The following is a 9,919-nucleotide window of genomic DNA, read 5'->3' as shown; positions in this document are numbered from 1 at the left end:
AAGGGAATAACATCTTTTTGCACAATTATTGAGAAAGGTGAAATCTTAAGCTTTCAAGTATTAAAGGAAAAGGTTTTACTAGAAAATCAAGATTTTTACAGATACCTTCAGGTTCGAAGTTATTATGATAAAAAAAAAAAAGATAATTTGAATCCACTGATAGACTTGCTTAAGAAGGCATACACATCAGGTAGTAGATATAAGATAGTTTCTCAGATATACAAGAGTTTAATAAATATGAGAAAACACTCTACAAATTATATCAAAGAGAAATGGATGACAGAAAGTGGAATAATTTTTACTGAGGAAGAGTGGTCAACTATATGGAAATTTCAGTGGAAATCAACTAGGTCACTAAATTGGAAGGAGTACTGTTGGAAAAACATTATTAAATATTTTATAACACCAATACAAACGGCCAAATACAGTAATAACACTCCAAAATGTTGGCGAAACTGTGGATGTAATGAAGCAAACCATTACCATATATTTTAGGAATGTCTACATATTCAAGAATATTGGAAAGAAATACAGGATGCTCTTGAACATATTTTTAGAAGAGACATACCTCTAGAATGCAAATGACTGTATTTTGGTTGTGTATGGCCAGATATAATAGCAGCAGTTAATAAATACCTGATGGCCGTTCTTTTGGCAGCCAGTAAGAAGGCAATCACACGCAGATGGTTAAAACGAGAGACCGGCAATAGATGACTGGATAGATGTGACCATAGAGATTTATATGATGGAAAAGATCACTTTTTTTTGTTAATTTGAAGAAAGATGTTTTTAATGGAAGAAATGGGTTGAATATGTATCAGAAAGAAGGTCAGATTTTGCTGCTATACTTAAATAGATTAAGATTAATATATAATGTATATGTTAATAATATATGTTTGTATGTTTATGTAATAATAATTATCATAAGCCATTTGAGATTGTAACAAGTCATTTGAGGTTGTTAAGGATGGAATCTAGCTAGGACACATGTTCTCTCCCTGGATGTATATAGTTTTTTACACATTTCTTTTTTTTTTCTCTTCCTTTTTTTTTTTTTTTTTTGTAAAAGAGAAAAAAATGTTATACTTTGAAACAACAAATCTGGAGTACAATTTATATTTAAAACACATTTGGTAATTGTACATGTCTGTATTTGTAAAGACACTTTGTGATTGCATTGAGCACTATAGGTAAACTGAAATATACTATATGATTGTACTTAAATGAATGATCAAAATAAACATAAAAAAACCAAAAAAAAAACAAGGTTTATTTTCCTAGGGGGCGATGAACAGTCTTACAAAAGCAAGAGTTTACAAAAGCTACAGTAAACACTATATCAACACTAATGTTGGCTAGGAGGCGAGTGGAGCCAAACAGCTTTGCCCTTTGTTTACATCGCAGATCAGGAGATCAGGGCGGAGCAGACAGATCAGGGAGCCATTGCGGTGCAGGAGGGTAAGGGGGCCATGGCGGTGCTGGCAGCTCAGGAAGCCATGGCGGTGCTGGAAGGTCGGGGAGCCCTGGCAGTGCAGGAAGGTCAGGGAGCCCTGGGACGGCCACATTGGCTGTGTTCGCGGATGGGTAGCTCAGGGACCGGAGTCACCTCTGGACGAGAAACGGGACTGGACTCACCTCTGGATGAGGACTAGATTTTGGAGAGGACTGAGGGCTCTGGCGTGGCGGCGGCCATCTTGACAGAGGGCTCAGGCGTGGCAGTGGCCATCTTGGGACGAGACTCTGGATTGGCGGCCATCTCGGGACGAGACTCTGGAACGGCGGCCATCTTGGGACGAGCCTCTGGAACAGCGGCCATGATGGGATGAGACTCTGGAATGGACTTGGGGATGGGCTTGGCTTCAGACCGGGACCCGACTCTCACCAGGTCAATAGGATGGTTGAAAGTTGCCCCGATCTGGAACTGGGTCCTCAGGTACCCCTTTTCCACCAAAGCAGTGCTGATGCTGGTTCGGAGCCAGAGCCTAGTTTCAAATTGGTTCTTTATTTTTCGACACCCAAAGCACCAGCTCTGAACCAGGAAAAGTGGTTCTTAAGTAGCACCAAAACATTGCTGGGCTAGAAGTAAGAACCGCTTGCGTCAGGGGCTGGGGGCGGGGATACCGTGACCAACTCTAACCTGTGGAAAGGTAAACCGGTTCTTAGAAAGCTCGTCAGCTGAACCAACTCCGAACTGGCAATAGCTATGACTCTGAACTAGCACCCAGTTCTTGCTGGTGGAAAAGGGGTAAGGGTGGTCGTGGCTCCAAAAGGTTGTGGCTCACTTAACATTGTCCATTCATCCATATGGGTGGTCTGGTCTTCTGTCACGCAACTGAAGGTAACAGAGAGGTGAGTTATACAAAACGGGTTTTATTATAAACAGGGTAGAGACAACAGCAGGAACCAGGCGATGGTGACTGAAGATTATTGATGGTGAATTGGCTGGCTGTAGACTGTAGATGTTGGGTTTCTATGCAGATGGTGAAGAGCTGAGATGACTGGCGAACTGGAACTGGACGATAGATGAAGGACAGATGGAAGACAGGATACTGGCATGACGATCTAGGTGATTATTCACAGGTATGGATTCAGGTAGGTAGTCTGTACGTTGTAATAGCATAGACGAGACTAGACCCTGAGGTGAGGGGGATGCAGGTAGTTATAGTGTGGGTTGATGAGGCAGCGAGTCAGTAATCTTGATGACAAAAAGAAAACTATACTAATACTACTACTACTATTAATAATAACTAGAATGTACATTTCTTGAAGAAAATGTGAGTGGTGCTTGCAGTGGCAAAACTTGACACTTGGATGCTAGGTTGTTTCTATGCCGTTGCTAGGGTGTTCTGGGTGGTTGCTATGGTGTTGCTAGGCGGTTGGTAGTTGTCACAGATGGTTACGAGTTTTTTATAGAGTTCTTAGCATGTTCTTAACATGATTTTGCACCTGACTAATCACTATTAGCGTGTAGCTATTCACTGCTAGCATGTTTCGCATGATGAAAGTCATGTTTGCTAGCATGAGTCAAAAGAGCCAAACCCCATGTCTATACGATGTTCTGATGCAGAGATATAGGTCTTGCTAAACTGTTGCTAGGGTACTCTGTTTGGTTGCTAGGGTGTTTCTTGGCAGCTGCCAATGATGATACTCCAAAGGCTGCTGAATGATATGAATGATATAAAGCAACCGCAATTACTCTATAACATTCAGATTTGAAGATATCCCTCTTCGGGTTTGGGTTGATAGGGTGCTCAACAATGGTTGCTAGGGTGTGGCTTAGAGGTGTTGAAGGTGATTGGCTGTTTGCTCCCTGGAGTTGAACGAGCCCACCCTCATGTTTCTGTGACACTTTATCCAAATATATCCCTTTTGATCTTTTTGACTGGCAGTCTATGGGATCAGTTGCTAGGGTGCTCTAAATGGTTGATAGGGCGTGGCTTAATAGCTTCATGGTGATCCTAAGAAAGTGATTGGTTGTCTGAAGGTGCGCTCCATTCAACCGTAAGTGGACTGCGAAGTGGACTTCACAGGGTATTCCGCCATCTTAAGTGAGATTTCAATCCGAATGGAGCGAAATTGTACAGTTCGAAGGGCACTACAAACTGCATAGGGAATAAGGGAACATCGATACATCACTTCACAGGAAGTGGAGAGCGAAGATAACCCAACTGTCATGCACGTCACCAGTCAGAACGGTAATAACTAACGTTGGAGTAGTTTACGTATGTGTTTAAGTATTCACACATTTTGTCATTATAAGACAAATTACAGTATTTTTAATGGTTATTGGGGTGACTGTTACATTTATCAAATAATCGTTTCTATTGAAACTTGTTTACATAAAAATGTAGCTAACTCATTTCCATACTATGTTACATAACAGTGATTCAAGAGATAGTGCTAGAGGGCAATGTGTCTGTCCAGCAGGCATCTAGGAAGTAGGAGAACATGAAAAAAAGTACAAGGTAAGACATTATATTATCAGCTTGTGTGTCCACTATGTGGAGTACAATAGAATAGCCCTTTTAGGCCTCGTTTACACTGCCGGTCTTGATGCCCAATTCTGATTTGTTACCTTTATATGATTTTTTCGATCGTCCGTTTACACGTTCTTTCAATTGTGACCCATATCCGATTCATGTGTTTACGCTTGCCAATCTATCTGAAATATCGCGCATGGTTAAAGGGAGTTCTTGCACAGATGGACAAACATGAAATATGCTTGATGCAAGCTTTGTGATATAGCCTTTGCGAAGTTCGCCAAACATCACCATGATTTTGAGGCGGAGGACGACGAAAAGGGCCATCATCATTGCGCATATGCTTCAGTTATTGTGTGCGAGAGAGATCTCAGGACTGGTGGGAGCACATTGTGGCAGGCTTTAAGAGCAGCACGGTCCAAAATTTTAAGATGAGCAAGCCAACCTTTGATATGTTGTGTCAACGTTTGTCCACATTTCTTTGATATGTTGTGTCAACGTTTGTCCACGTTTCGTCGGGTCATCCGTCCCTTTGCAGATGCACGTCAGGGTTGCTCTCATCATTAAACTGCGGAGACGTAGCCTAATGCCTCAGAGAATCCGATCTGCCTATTTACATGGCAGTCGCATTGGCACATATCTGATTTATATCTGATTTATTTCCAGTGGCGGCTGGTGCTAAAAAAAATTGGGGGGGGGGGCACAACAAACTGAATTATTAATTTATGACTGAATGTTGGCTTATTGCTAATAACAATTTAACAGTGATAATAATGTAGCTATCATTAGCCTAAAGTTTAGCTAAAACTTCAGCCGGTATAGGGTTGGGAAATAGCCAATTGCCAAATAAATCTGAATTTTTGGGCTAAATGGCAATGTATATAATCTGAGTATTTAATTATTATTTTTCTATTTGAATAAAAAAACCCTGTATTTATTTATTTTTTTAAATATTTAATATCCTGATATTGTCCTACAAACAATATTCATATTGAAGGTTATAAAAACAAACATAGTGTAACCTTGCTGTCTATCTGCAGTCTATCCAAAAAAGGGGTCAACTCACATTACATTCTAACATTGCAACATTACAATCTAAAAACAAAATAATGCTTTTTAAAGAAGTAATTTACTAAACTTAAAAAAAAAAAAAGAAGCTAATATCATAAAAGTACACATGTAGGTTTGAAATTCTCTAGCACATTTATGTTCACCAACAACAACAAATATTCAACAACAAATGTTTTAGCTAAATATATTTATAATTTAGTGCAACTGTATATTTTAGTCAGAATAATTGCGCTCCGTCTGTTCGGCGCGCATGCACGCGGCGGCGCTCGTTCACGGAAGTATAGCTTGCAGAAAGCTCGCCCACTCATGACATCAAACTGGAAATATTGACTTTCTAACATTTATAGATGGAGAATATGTCCGTGAAATGTAAGTTATGCACTGAGAAAATTATTGGATGTCACTTCAGCTTATGGCTAAATACTATTAGAGGTAGGCTATATTTGTTTCCACCAATCGCTGCACAAGTGAAGTTTACGTATATGATGACGAAAGCACGTTAGTGCGAGCCCTCCCGGAACCCATAGAGAATGCATTGCAGTGCCTGCAGTTCGAAAAAAAAAATCTTTGAATGCAAGTCTATGGGAAGACTCTGGGCGATTCTCAGCCAGAGTGAAATCGCCCAAAAAGAGGCGGTACTCCACAGAACGTGACTTGGCGCTGATTGGACTATATCCAGAGGCAGAACAACAGTGAGTGACTGCTAGCGTAACTCTGTGGTTGAATGAGATAGTGATTGAAAAAGTCCCTTTCACACTTTGGTGGTGCGTCGCCCGATCGCCCTAATGAAGAAACCGCCGCTGTTTATTTCCACATATGAATGAGGCCTGAAACCGATCTGGAAATATCCAAATGCAGGCATTTTTTTCCTGTTTACACTGTCATAGAACACATCCTATCTGTGTCACATGTGAGCGAAAAATCGGAATTGGGTCACATTTCACTGACAGTGTAAACACGGCCTTAATCTGTGTTTTTTTCAATATGAAAAATAACTTTTATATTGATTCAATGGATTAATTGCATTTTGGAAGAAAAAAAAATGTCATGGATTTATTGCATTTTGGGGGGGGAAATTATCCGTTTTTATAATAAATCTTTGAAAATCAAAATCTGGATATTATAACCTAAAAATGCTATGTGAAAGTTTGAAACAGAAAATAGTGGTTTTCATCTTGCCACTTTCTTGGTAAAGAAAACACATTTTTACTCAAACTAATAAAAATGGATTTATTGCGTTTTGGAACCAAACTCTTCATATGGACCCAACCTGATTATATTCAAGGGAAAACGTACGAAGGCTTCTGGGTTCCCCAACCAACACAACAGTAAACATGTCAGATAATGAGTGGATCAACAGTGATCTGTTCCTGGAGTGGGGAAAACAGTTTCTGCTGCATCTCCCAAAATGTGACCAATGACCCCATTTGCTGCTAGTGGATGGGCACAGCTCACATGTTTACAACTTGGACTTTAAGTTGATGAAGGACAACAATGTCTTTGTTTTTAGCCTACCACCCCACCACTCATTACCTGCAGCCAGCAGACAGAGCTCTGTTTAAGAGCCTTAAACATCACTGGAGGCTAGAGTGGAGGATCATCTCCTGGGAGAGTGGAGGCAAAAGACTGGACAGGGCATTGTTTATGCAACTGTTCTCCAAGGCCTTCAAGGCTCTGGGATCTTTCCTTTCAGTCCAGCACAGATCAAGGCGATCTTGTTTGCTCCGAGTGAGATGACAGAGTGACCTCTCCAGCAGACTACAGGGCACCTGGAAGACAACACACTGCTCCCTGCACCATCAACTTCTCACGATCTAGACTAACACCCAAGGCAGGTTATGGTGGATGTCTCCCCCCATCTGTTGCATGATGCAGTCCAGACAGTATTTCCACCTCCTCATCAAATTCCATCCAGGCCTCTGTCATCCCACATTGTAACCCCACCACCTCTGGGACAAGAGGTTGAAGCATAGCTCCAACCAGAAATGATCTCATTCAAAAGTCTTGTTACACTGCCAGTGCGAGAGCGACCCACCACCAGCCACCAGAGGGCCAAGCCTCCAACTTGGAATTTAACCAGCGAGGAACATTTTCAGTTTGTTGAAAGAAAATGGAGAAAGAGCAAGAGGAAGGTGACAAAAAAACAGAACAAGGAGCCATGCAGCTTCTGCAGATATGCATTTGGTAACAAGGACGATCCCAGGTGCACAGAAGAGTTGCTTTCTTGTACAGTCTGCAGCAAATGGTTCCACCAGACATGTGGAGAGGACTATTGGGATCCTTGCCGATGATGATTTCTTGGCTTGTAAGGACTGCTTATTTCTGATATGAAGTTTAAGTTAATGTGTTAAGTTAAAGCAGTGGCGTAACTTTGTTTTAAAAAGCGGGTGGGTGGGTGGGGGGGGGGGGTGTTGCTAGCACAATGCTAAATCATATAAATCAAATGTATGTACAATAACATTACGATGTCCAGCAATCGATTTAAATAGTACATTGGGTTTAATTTGTGTTTAATGAGGTCTAATGTATGTTGTAAGTGGTGAGAATTTTCACGTGAATAAATTCAAAGATCTGATAATCCAAGCGTGTATTTAAATGGTCCAGTGGTAGAACTTTTGCCAAGCGTGTCAGAGGTTCCCTTATCAAGTCGGTCCCTCGACATTACGTATGGGGAAATACATTTTCCTCGAAATGCTGAAGCCTGATTTGAATAACTCTTTTGCTTGCAAATAGCCAATGGCCCTCACTTGGCTGACAACCTCCAATATAGGTGACATCGGGCGCCAAAAACCTCAGAATCTTTCTTCTTCACCTGGAGCCTGGTTTTGCCGTGTATTCACGCAAACAGAGTGGACAACGTGGATTATCCCCTCTCGCGTTCCGGCGAATTTTTGCTTAAAACGAAGAAAAATGTTTCTTTGCCGCATGTGTGGTGGTCCTATCGACTTCCCGGACGCACACGAGCAGTGTGTGCTATGTCTGGGTCGAGCCCACGCGGAGGCGGCACTCAAAGGATCAGGTTGTCGAGCTTGTGAGGAACTCTCTATCAAGATCCTTCGTTCAAGGCTGGCCGTTACCCGTAACGGTGGCCTTCCGACTCCTGCCTCTCCTCCGCCCACCGCCGTCGAGCCGTGGGCCGGGAGACTGCAGAAAGCTCCGTCAAGGGACTCTGTCGAGGAGTTGGCGTCGGCCCAATGCCCTGACGTGTCAGAACCTCTCACCTACGCTGAGGCCATTTACTGCCCTTCGAAGGAAGCGCGGGAAATGGTCTCTTTCGGGTATGGTGAGGACGACGCCATGTCCACGAGCGCCTCTGACCCGGGAGCGTGGCCTGAGGCTCCTTCAGAAGCCACCCCGACCTCGCTGGACGTGGAGCTCATGGCTATCCTTACGGAGGCAGTAGCGGACTTGGAGCTGGACTGGGCAGCCCCCAAAGAACAGCCGTCTAGGAAGTGGATGGACGGGTCCTTCCTCGGCACGGGCCAACAGGCGGATGCCCCACAGAGACCCGCGCCCTTTTTCCCTGAGCTCCATGAGGAGCTCACCCGGTCATGGGGCTCCCCTCACTCAGCCCAAGCCCATGCACAGGTTACCCAGCTGCTGACAACAGTGGAAGGGGCGGAGAAATTGGGTTACACGTGACCGCCTCCCGTCGAGGACGCCGTCGCGGCCCACATGTGTCCTTCTCCCGGATGGAAAACCGCCTCATTGCCTTCCAGACCATTTAGAGCCACTACCCACATCGGCGAGAAGGCATATATCTCGGCTGGACATGCAGCATCTGCCCTCAACACGATGGCAATCCTGCAGGTCTTCCAAACTCGACTCTTGGGGTCACTGGACAAGGAAGGCCCAGACCCCGAGTCCCTCAGGAAGCTGTGCACAGCCGCGGATCTGGCTCTGGCCGCCTCTAAAAAGGTCACCCAGGGTATCGGGCGTAATATGGGCAGCCCCGTGGTTTTGCACCATCACCTGTGGCTGACGTTGACGGAGATGTGCAATGCTGAGAAGAAACAGCTCCTGGACGCACCGGTAAGCCCGTTGGATCTTTTCGGCGTTGCAGTCGAGGCTTTCTCTGAGAAGTACGCCGAGACTTTGAAACAGTCGTAGATGATGCCGCATCTTCTACCTAAACGGTCTCAAGCCCCCCCTAGAGCGAGGTCTAGATCTTCATCGGCACAGCGTCCGGCTGGATACGCTAGGCTCGCATCCCCGAGCAAGAGAGCGACGTGAGCCTGAACTGCCGCTTCGCCAGAGGCAATTCAGGAATCCCCGTTTCGGCACGAAACCGGCCTCTAGCAGCCAAGGGCGGCCGGCGGACAAGAAGGGGCAGCGTTCCTGATGTTCGTGCCAGGAGGAAGAGAGCGTGGGCCATGCACGACAACGGACCTGCGGCAAAAAGGGCGTGTTCCCGCCCAGAGTTCCCTCGGCAACCTACAGTGAAGCCAGAGAATGTGTTTGTCAATCTTATGAAACCGCTGTGTTCTGTTTCAATAAACACAAAACATTACATGTCTCAGCAAAAGAGCTCTTTTCCTCCCATTACCCGCGACATAAGTGAAACCTTTCCTCCGTGAGACGCTTCGCAGAGAAGAAGCCCGGGGCAACCCGAGGATGTGATTTCGTGTGTCCCCGTGCAAACACCGCAGCATGCGTTAATGCTCCCTCTGTCGAGCCACCTGGGCGCGTGGTCGACGCTCCCAGCGGTGTCAGATTGGGTAATCAACACTGTAAAACACGGCTATACGCTTCAGTTCGCTCACAGACCACCCCGCTTCGGCGGCGTGATTATGTCAGAAGTATCAGAACAGAGCGCCCCGCTGCTACGGGCAGAAATCACCTCTCTCCTGGCCAAACAAGCAGTAGAG

Source organism: Squalius cephalus, assembly GCF_949319135.1.
Source record: "Squalius cephalus genome assembly, chromosome: 4".
Taxonomy (NCBI): domain Eukaryota; kingdom Metazoa; phylum Chordata; class Actinopteri; order Cypriniformes; family Leuciscidae; genus Squalius; species Squalius cephalus.
This window is presented reverse-complemented; position numbering follows the sequence as displayed.